Source organism: Amblyraja radiata, chromosome 31 (genome assembly GCF_010909765.2).
Source record: "Amblyraja radiata isolate CabotCenter1 chromosome 31, sAmbRad1.1.pri, whole genome shotgun sequence".
Classification (NCBI taxonomy): Eukaryota; Metazoa; Chordata; class Chondrichthyes; order Rajiformes; family Rajidae; genus Amblyraja; species Amblyraja radiata.
This window is the reverse complement of record NC_045986.1, coordinates 20,965,411-20,975,274: the sequence shown is the minus strand read 5'-3', so window position 1 is coordinate 20,975,274 and position 9,864 is coordinate 20,965,411. Positions and strand designations below refer to the sequence as shown.

At 48.6% G+C, this 9,864-nt stretch overlaps 1 long non-coding RNA gene across 1 annotated transcript; it reads left to right on the top strand.

The window, feature by feature from the left end:
• Nucleotides 1–306: 306 nt before the first annotated feature.
• LOC116990384 lies at nucleotides 307–1,799 on the top strand. Its single transcript, XR_004416531.1, has 2 exons — nucleotides 307–348; nucleotides 1,740–1,799. It is a non-coding gene; the product is annotated as an uncharacterized LOC116990384 (long non-coding RNA).
• Nucleotides 1,800–9,864: the final 8,065 nt, after the last annotated feature.

Below are 9,864 nucleotides of genomic sequence, written 5' to 3'. Positions count from 1 at the left end.
CATGGTCATTTGCCCCTCACAGAATGGTGACCGCTGGCATTTGCCCATCACAGAATGCTGACCATGGTCATTTGCCCATCACAAAGATAACGCACCGAGTCCCACATCCTTCTTTTTTTTTTTTGATCATATGTATTTTGCTGGAGCTAAACAAAATCAAGTGTGTCTAAAACAAATCCAAATAGTGGAAATGTCGAGATGTTATTTTAAAGGAGCAATTAATTACTCGGAGCAGATCGCATCACAATTTGTTTTAATCGAAGAGACCCGGTGGGAAGGGGCGTTAAAGATTGTGCTGATTGCTTCAACCGAAACAAGCCGAGCTTCGGGAGCCATCTTCAGGCAGAGGTAATGTTTAGCATTTTAAATGAGGGGCGACATTTCCAGGGGTCGGGTGGTCCGAGCAGCAAGTCCCTCCGCCTGTCACTGATCATGGCTTATATTTGAACGAGCCAATTGCATGGAGGACCGGCCCCCGGCCCAGCCTGGAGCGCAGCCAAGCGGATTCACCACTCAGGCTGGTTGATGCCTTCACACCAAAGATCAGCTTCACACCCAGTTTATTGAAAAACCCCAGGAATGAAACTAACAGCGATGAGTTGGGGATATTAAAAAAACAAATGCCCATGTTCTTGTCAAGAGCAATGTTTAAAACAATAATAATATGGCTTCATTGCCAATAACAGTAAAGTAGAAAGGAATTGCATAATATTTAAGAGACAATTGTACAGATACAAGGATAGGACACAAAATGCTGGAGTAACTCAGCGAGACAGGCAACATATCTAAGGAAGGGTCTCGACACAAAAAGCCACCTATTCCTTCTCTCCAGAGATGCTGCCTGTCCTGCTGAGTTACATGAAGATACACACAAAATGCTGGAGTAAGCCAGCATCTGCAGTTCCTACCAACACAGATACATGGATAGGATAGATTTAGAAGGTTAAGGGCCAAGCGCAGGCAAGTGGGACTAATGTAGATGGAGCATGTTCGGCGTGGGCAAGTTGGGCGGAAGCTGCCTGATTCCACAATGTATGACTTCATGAGATGCTGATTTACCCAAAAGGACACAAAGTGCTGGAGTAATTCAGCGGGTCAGCGAAATTCCCTGGAGAACATGGATAGGTGACGTCTTGTGTCGGGACCCATCTTCAGCCCATTGGGATGAGGGGTGGAAGAAAACTGGGAGGAGAGGCAGGCCAAAGTGTGGCAGGTAATAGATGGACACAGGTGATGTTTGATAGGCAGAAAGTTGAAACGAAGGCAAGAGATTAAAGTAGAAGGTGAGTCAAAAGGACTGAAGAGTTGCAAATTGTGAAGTTAGAGGAAGGAACATAGGGGAAGGGGCGAAATAGCTGTGAGCAGGAGGGGCACGGGAGGGGAGGTTAGTTAGAGGTTACCTAAAATTGGAGAATTCAATGTTCATATCAATGAGTTGTAATCTATCCTAGCAGAATACGAGGTGCTGTTCATCTAGTTTGCAAATGGCTTCACACTGGTGATGGAGGCGACTCAGGACAGAGAGGTCAGTTGGGTATGGGAATGGGAGTTAAATTGGTTAGTAACTGGGAGAAACAGTGGGCCTTAGCAGTCTGAGCATGATTGTTCAGTGCAACAGTTGTCGAGTCGATGCTTGGTGTTGCTGATGTACAGGATCACTGGATCCAGTAGATGCAATCAGTACAGAGATGCTTGCTGCCTGACCCATTGAGTTACTCCAGCACTTTATATCCTTACAGGAAAATATTTGATGGGAAGCTTTCCATGTTTGGAATACATTCTACCACAAAGAGAGTAAAGAACAAATCTAAAATAAAAAAAGTGTTAGAAACACTCAGCTGGCCAAGCAATATATGTGGATATTACTTTACGGCCAACTTTAAGGTCTGGGACAAAAACAAATGTTCCAAAATGTTTAAGTTTATCGTTTACTCAATACCGATCTCTCTAAACACTCTCTTCCCAATACTGATTAATCAAGCTGCACCAATACCAATGAAGAATGAAATCAGAATGGATTCTGCAGAATAAATCAAGGATTTTATGTTGATGTTAGCGATAAGAGTTGCCTCCCTGTTTGCCGAATAAAGCCAAGGAACATTACGGGGCAAAACTGCACTCTCTGGAGCCATACCTTGCATCAAAAAAGACGGTTAGAGGTGGCATGTATTCATCTCCAGGTTGCTACTGTAGGACTTCTTCAACTGCTTCATCAATGTCCTTCATTCCATCACAAAGTCAGAGACGGGAAAGCCAGTTGCAAAACAAAGCAGCCCATGCCTGCAAGTTGCAAGGTTGGACAGCATGGGCCAACAAACGACCAACAGCAATTGTAGATGGGTTATGCATGCAACCTATAATGTAGTTACCTCATCACCACTAACCACGCCCCATCATATTAGTATAACTGTAGTATCCTCCCTTTGTTCCTCCCACTAGGTCCCAGTACACCTGAAGGCTGGATGCAGTCAGTGCTGGGACGTGTGTGCCATGTGCTATATAAACTACCAGTAAAGGTTACAGTGTGTCAAGAATCACTCCTTTACATGGCGTCAGAAGTTTAAACTCGCGCTTCCCGTTTACCGGTTTTCATTTATTTTGTCCCCGTTAGTGCCCAGTGTTGGGTTTCCCTTGACATGGCATCCTCATGCCGAAAGCCATCTCCCCTTGTCTTCGACGCTGACATTGCGGAGCGATGGTCGACTTTTGTGATGGACTACACTCACTACGTCAATATTGCACACCGGAACGACCCAGCCGCGGTCAAAGCATCACTCCTGCTCAACCTGGCTGGTCCCGACGCAATGAAGAGAGCTCAAGCCTTTGTCTACGAACCAGCAGTCCTGGATGACAACGAGCAGCCGGTCGAGCCAGCTGAATCGGCCGACGACCCGGTATGTCTTTTGCGCAAGTTCGCGGAGATATGTGACCTGCCCTCCAACCGTATACTGGAGCGGGCCAGGTTCTTCTCACGCAAGCACCAGCCGGATGAACCTGTTGAGTGCTTCATCGCCGACCTGCGACACCTTGCCCAGCGGTGCCGATTTGAAACCATGCGTGACCAGCTCACCAGGGACATTCTCGTCACTGGCATGATTGATCAGAAGCTACGTGCCGACCTGCTGCAACGGCCTGACCTAACCCTGACTCAGGCAATGCATGCGTGCCGCATTGCCGAAGTGGTCACCCCTCCGCATGGGCAGAGGGGGTCTGACAGCCGAGCCATAAATCTAACTGGTGTTGCTGGACAACATCGTATGAGGGACAACTTTCGCCCTCCACCGCGGCCCGTTCGTACATCCCGGGACCCGAGATCTAAAAAGTGTCCAAACTGCAATTACGTGCACTCCACAGAATCACAGTGCCCAGCCCTTGGAAAGACCTGCAATTTCTGCGGGAGAAGGAACCATTTTGCAGCTGCCTGCCGGTCCCGTGGGAAAGTGCCCTCAGCTCCCAGACAACTCCTAAACAACCTTCTGCAAGTTAATAGCGAGATGGATTCTCAGTCCTCTGTTGACGCTGCCCCCGACTCTGAGCTCAGCTATTCCACGGGAGATGTAAGTATTTACTCTCCTCCACAGCCGATCTCGCCTCCCTGATCCTTCTGTGAATATAACTGTAAACAACAAGTCCTTCTCTGCTAAGCTGGACACGGGGGCGAAAGTGAACGTAATGTCAACAAAGCTGTTCCACCAGATAAGGAAGAATGAGCTGCTGATTGCAGATCGCTCTGTTTTGCGTGCATATGGGGGAGAGGAACTAACACCTGTGGGGAGGGCGACCTTCCACTGCGTGCTGCAGGAATCTTCCCAGGACCTGTCTTTCTTTATTCTGGACAGTGACTGTGTGACGTTGCTGAGCAACCAGGCATGCCAGGATCTTGGTCTGGTGTCGTTTGACCATACGGTCCACGAGGTGCAAGCTGTGATGGATCCACTATCCGAGTACCCAGACTTGTTTGACGACAAGTTGGGGAAGCTGCCGTTGGTGTACAAGATCGTGACTGACCCATCTGTGGTGCCTGTGATCCGTCCACCCCATAGGGTGTCGTTCGCAATGATGGGCAAGGTGGAGAGTATGCTGAAAGACATGGTCAACATGGGAGTGCTGGAGGCTGTCAGCGATCCAACCGAATGGGTCTCCACCATGGTTGCCACGTTGAAGAAAGGAAAAAATGAGATACGGGTATGCATCAACCCCAAGGACTTGAATATGGCGATTAAACGGCCCCACTACCCCATGAGGACTGTCGAAGATGTTGCCGCCCAGTTGGGACAAGCGACAGTGTTCTCCGTCCTCGATGCCAGAAGTTCGTTCTGGCAGATACCCCTGGACAAACGCTCCACGGACCTGACCACGTTCAGCACGCCCTTCGGCAGGTTTAAGTTTTTGCGGATGCCGTTCGGCATCAACTCCGCCAGCGAGGTATTTCAGCGTTCAATGGAACAATTGTTTGCAGGTCTGCCCTGCGCGATCATTGTGGACGACATACTGGTCTATGGGAGGGATGTGGCCGAACATGACCGCAACCTCCGACGGATTTTGGACCGTGCTCGGCAGATAAATTTGAAGCTTAATCGGTCAAAGTGCAAGTTCCGGGTGCCTGAGGTCACATATGTTGGCCACATTTTCACGGCCCAAGGGTTGAAGCCAGACCCGCAAAAGACCAGCGCCATCTCAGAGCTGCCCGCCCCGACAGACGTTGTCAGTCTGCAGCGTTTCCTGGGTATGGTGAATTACCTGGGGAAGTTCATCCCCGACCTCAGCGAATTGAGCGCACCCCTGAGACAGCTCACTAAAAAGGACATTGCCTGGGCATGGTTTCCACACCACCAGCAGGCGTTCGACCTGCTAAAGACGAGGCTGGTCAGCACACCTACCCTGAAGTTCTTTGATCTACGGCGCCCGATCGTGGTCACGTGCGACGCCTCTCGCTTTGGACTGGGTGCTGCCTGCCTGCAACCCCACGCTGATGACTCGCTGCTGCCCATCTCCTATGCCTCTAGGACCATGACGGACACAGAGCAGCGCTATGCTCAGATAGAGAAGGAGCTGCTGGCGGTGGTTTTCGCGTGTTCGAAGTTCAAGGACTTCCTATTTGGCACCAGGTTCACCGTTGAGACGGATCACCAGCCACTGGTAACGATACTGAACAAACCTATACACTGCGCTCCAGCCAGGCTACAGCGGATGATGCTGCAGCTACAGCGCTTTGACTTTAAAATCATATATAAGAGGGGCACCGAGATGCATGTTGCTGATGCGCGGTCCCGGGCCCCCCGGGCCTCCTGCGTCCGGCACCCCTTCAAGCAGTCTGACTTACAGGTACTGAACGTTAACTTCGTCCCTTCTCAGCAACTACAGTGCTTGGTTGCACATACCGCAAACGACCCCGATCTGCAGCAGCTTGCTGCTGTCATCAAGCGCGGGTGGCCCACCAAACGGAATTCGTTGCCTGCTAGCGTCCACCCCTATTTTTTGGTCCGTGATGAGTTGGTCCTCCGGGACGGCATTATTATCAAAGGACACAAAGTGGTCGTCCCTGCCTCGCTGCATGGCTTGTATTTTGACGCCGCCCACATGGGGCATCCCGGGGCAGATGCCACTATCTCGCATGCCCAGGAACAGTACTACTGGCCGGCCATGGCTAAGTACATCCAGGCCAGGGTGGATTCCTGTCCGGACTGTAACTCTCTTGCCCCGCATCAGCAAAGACAGCCGCTTTTGCAGCAGCCTGCCCCTGACATGCCCTGGTCTTCGTATTTTCGACTGGCGTGGGAAGCAATACCTTGTGCTAGTAGACGCTTACTCAAATTGGTTCGAGGTGGACCTCCTCCCTGCCATCACCTCCGAGATGGTGATCAGCAAACTTCGCCGTCACTTTGCCACGTTTGGTTCCCCTGTCCGGCTGCAGACAGACAACGGACGCCAGTTCACCAGCGCCGAATTTCGTGCGTTTGCTGCAAAGTGGAACTTTAATCATTTCACCAGCAGCCCGGAGTACCCGCAGAGCAATGGTCTAGCTGAACGGGCGGTCCGCAGCGCTAAGCACCTGCTTGAACAAACCCGCCTCTCGAACGGGGATTTCTATCAGGGTCTCCTGAACCTTCGGAACATTTCCAGAGACAGTACCATGGGATCCCCTGCCCAGCGACTCATGTCCCGTGTTGTCCGCCCTCCGATGCCTATTGCCCAGCAGTCCCTGATGCCCAAAGTCCTGCAGCCTGCTGATGTCCAGCAACGTATTGCCCAGAAGCACGAAATCCAGCGCCGCTCGCATGACAAATCCTGCCGCCCTCTTTCGCCACTGATGCCTGGACAGGTCGTCCGTTTGCAGACGCCCACCGGCTACTCCCGACTTGCCGTCGTCGGGTTTGACAGCGCGCCACGGTCCTACCTCGTGGATTTTGAAGGGACTGTATACCGACGCAGCCGCCAGCACCTGTTGGCGGTTAACGAGCCCAAACCACCTCCTGCGATTCCGTATACCCCTCCGTCGCGTGTCGAGCCTTCCTCCACTAACGTACCCTCTGCTCCCTGCATGCCACGGTCGGTCCTTTTGCCTCGGGTACCCCCCCCTGCTCCTCCCGGTTTTGCTCCTCAGGCTCTGTTGTCCCCTGCAAGGTCTTCTCTTTCTCCCACTTCTGCTCATTCTACCCCTTACATAGAAACATAGAAACATAGAAAGTAGGTGCGAGAGTAGACCACCAGGTCCGTCGAGCCCGCACCGCCATTCGCTCATGGCTGAACACTAAACAGACACACTTACCCACAAACAGTAGACACAAGACACAGAACACAAGACACTACCCTCCCCTTTATACCGCTATCACCCCTCTCCACCCCAAGAACCGCGTGATCTCCTGGGGGAGGCAAAAAAACGGATAAAAACCCAGGTCCAATTCGGGAAAAAAATCCGGGAAATTCCTCTCCGACCCCAATCCAGGCGATCGACACTTGTCCAGGAGATCACTCAGGTCTTACTATACTAACCATACCTAGGTCCATATCCCTGCCCTCTCCCCGTAGCCCCTTATCCCCTTGGCAGCTAAAAAACCATCTATTTTAGACTTAAATATATTTAACGTTTCTGCTTCCACTGCTCCCTGGGGCAGTGAATTCCATAAATTAACCACCCTCTGGGTGAAGAAGTTCTTCCTCATCTCAGTTTTAAAAGAGCCCCCCCTTATTCTACGACTATGTCCCCTAGTTCTAGTTTCCCCGATCATTGGGAACATCCTCGGTGCATCCACCCGATCAAGGCCCCTCACGATCTTATATGTTTCAATGAGATCGCCTCTCATTCTTCTAAACTCCAAAGAGTAGAGTTCCAGCCTACTTAACCTTTCCTCATATGTCAATCCCCTCATTGCAGGAATTAATCTTGTAAACCTTCGCTGTACTGCCTCCAGGGCTAGTACATCCTTTCTTAAGTATGGACCCCAGAACTGTACACAGTATTCCAAATGTGGTCTCACTAATACTGTGTACAGCTGCAGCAAGACCTCCGTGTTTTTATACTCAATCCCCCTAGCAATAAAGGCCAAAACGCCATTGGCCTTCCTGATTGCTTGCTGCACCTGCATACTAACTTTTAGTGATTCATGCACTAATACCCCTAGATCCCTTTGCGTTGCATTACAACGCAGCTCCTCCTCATTTAGAAAATAACTTGCCCTATCATTTTTTTTCCCAAAGTGAATGACTTCACATTTATTAGTATTAAATTTCATCTGCCAAGTTGTTGCCCACTCACCTAGCTTATCTATATCCTTTTGCAGACTCTTCCTATCCTCCTCATCCCCTACTTTTCCTCCCATTTTTGTATCGTCCGCAAATTTTGATATATTACACTTGGTTCCCTCCTCCAAATCATTTATATAAATTGTGAACAATTGGGGTCCCAGCACCGACCCTTGCGGAACCCCGCTAGTTACCGGTTGCCATCCCGAGTATGAACCATTTATCCCCACTCTCTGCTTCCTATTTGTTAGCCAATCCTCTACCCATGCTAATATATTACCCCCAATCCCATAATTTTTTATTTTTAGCAATAGTCTCTTATGTGGCACCTTGTCAAAAGCCTTTTGGAAGTCCAAGTACACCACATCCACCGGTTCCCCTTTATCCACCCGGGTTGTTACTTCCTCAAAGAATTCGAGCAGATTCGTTAAACAGGACTTCCCCTTCACAAAACCATGCTGGTTCTGTCCTGATGAAGTCATGTTTATCCAAGTGCCCCGTTAGTGTTTCTTTAATAATTGTCTCTAACATTTTACCCACCACCGATGTTAGACTAACCGGTCTATAGTTACCCGCCTTCTGTTTACTTCCTTTTTTAAATATAGGTGTTACATTGGCCATTTTCCAATCCACTGGGACCGTTCCTGCCTCCAGGGAGTTTTGGAAAATTATCACCAATGCATCCACAATCCCCACCGCTATCTCCCTCAAGACCCTTGGATGTAATCCATCAGGACCAGGGGATTTATCCTCCTTCAGTCTCATTAATTTCCCTAATACCACCTCCTTGGTTATCTTAATAGTATTTAGCTCCTCCATTCCTACCGCCCCCTGTTTATCCAGCGTTGGAATATTTTTTGTGTCTTCTATGGTGAAGACTGATACAAAATACTCGTTTAATGCCTTTGCCATTTCCATGTTCCCCACCAACAACTCTCCAGTCTCACCCTCCAATGGACCAACGTTCACCTTAGCCACCCTTTTTCTTTTTATATAGCTATAAAAACTCTTACTATTAGTTTTTATGTTGTTCGCTAAATTCCTTTCAGTCTATTTTCCCCGTCTTAATTAATCTCTTAGTTATTTTTTGCTGACCTTTAAATGCTTCCCAATCCTCTGCCCTCCCACTATCTCTGGCTACCTTATATGCCCTTGCCTTCAGCCGAATACTATCCTTTATAGTTTTACTGAGCCATGGCTGACTGTTCTTACCCTTACCCCTTTTTTTCTTCATAGGAATAAATTTTTCTTGAAGGTTATACAGTAGATCCTTAAACGTACACCACTGCTCATGTACCGTCTTATTCTTGAGTCTGCTATCCCAGTCAACTTTGATCAGCTCAGTCCTCATACCTTCATAATCCCCCTTATTTAGACTAAGCACCCTAGCCTGAGTTTCAACCTGCTCCCCTTCTATTTGAATATGGAATTCGACCATATTGTGGTCACTTGTTCCCAACGAGTCCCTAACTATGACATTTTTAATTAATCCTGCTTCATTACACAGGACCAGATCCAAGATTGCCTCCCCCCTTGTCGGTTCTGCGACATACTGTTCTAGGAACCCGTCTCTAATACATTCTATAAACTCTTCCTCTAGTCTACCCTGCCCAGTTTGGTTTGCCCAATTAATATGAAAATTGAAGTCCCCCATGATTACAGCAGTTCCCTTTTTACATGCGTCAACTATTTGCAGATTTATGTTCTGACTAACAGCGTCACAGCTATTTGGAGGTCTATAAATTACACCCACTAGTGTTTTTTTCCCCTTGTTATTCTCTATCTGTACCCAAGCTGTTTCACTATCCTGATCCTTCAACGCAATATCCTTCCTCTCTATTGCCGTTATTCCCTCCCTTATTAAAAGGGCCACCCCTCCTCCCTTTCTTTCCTGTCTATCTTTTCTAATTGTCGAGTACCCCTCTATATTTAACTCCCAGTCCTGATCCCCTTGCAGCCATGTCTCCGTAATGGCCACGATATCATAACTATATATACTTAATTGCACCGTTAATTCATTTATCTTATTTCGAATACTCCGTGCATTTAGATAAAGCACTTTCAGATGATTTTTACTACCCTTCCTTTCCGTTTTTGCCCCTTTTACATCTAGAGCTTTAT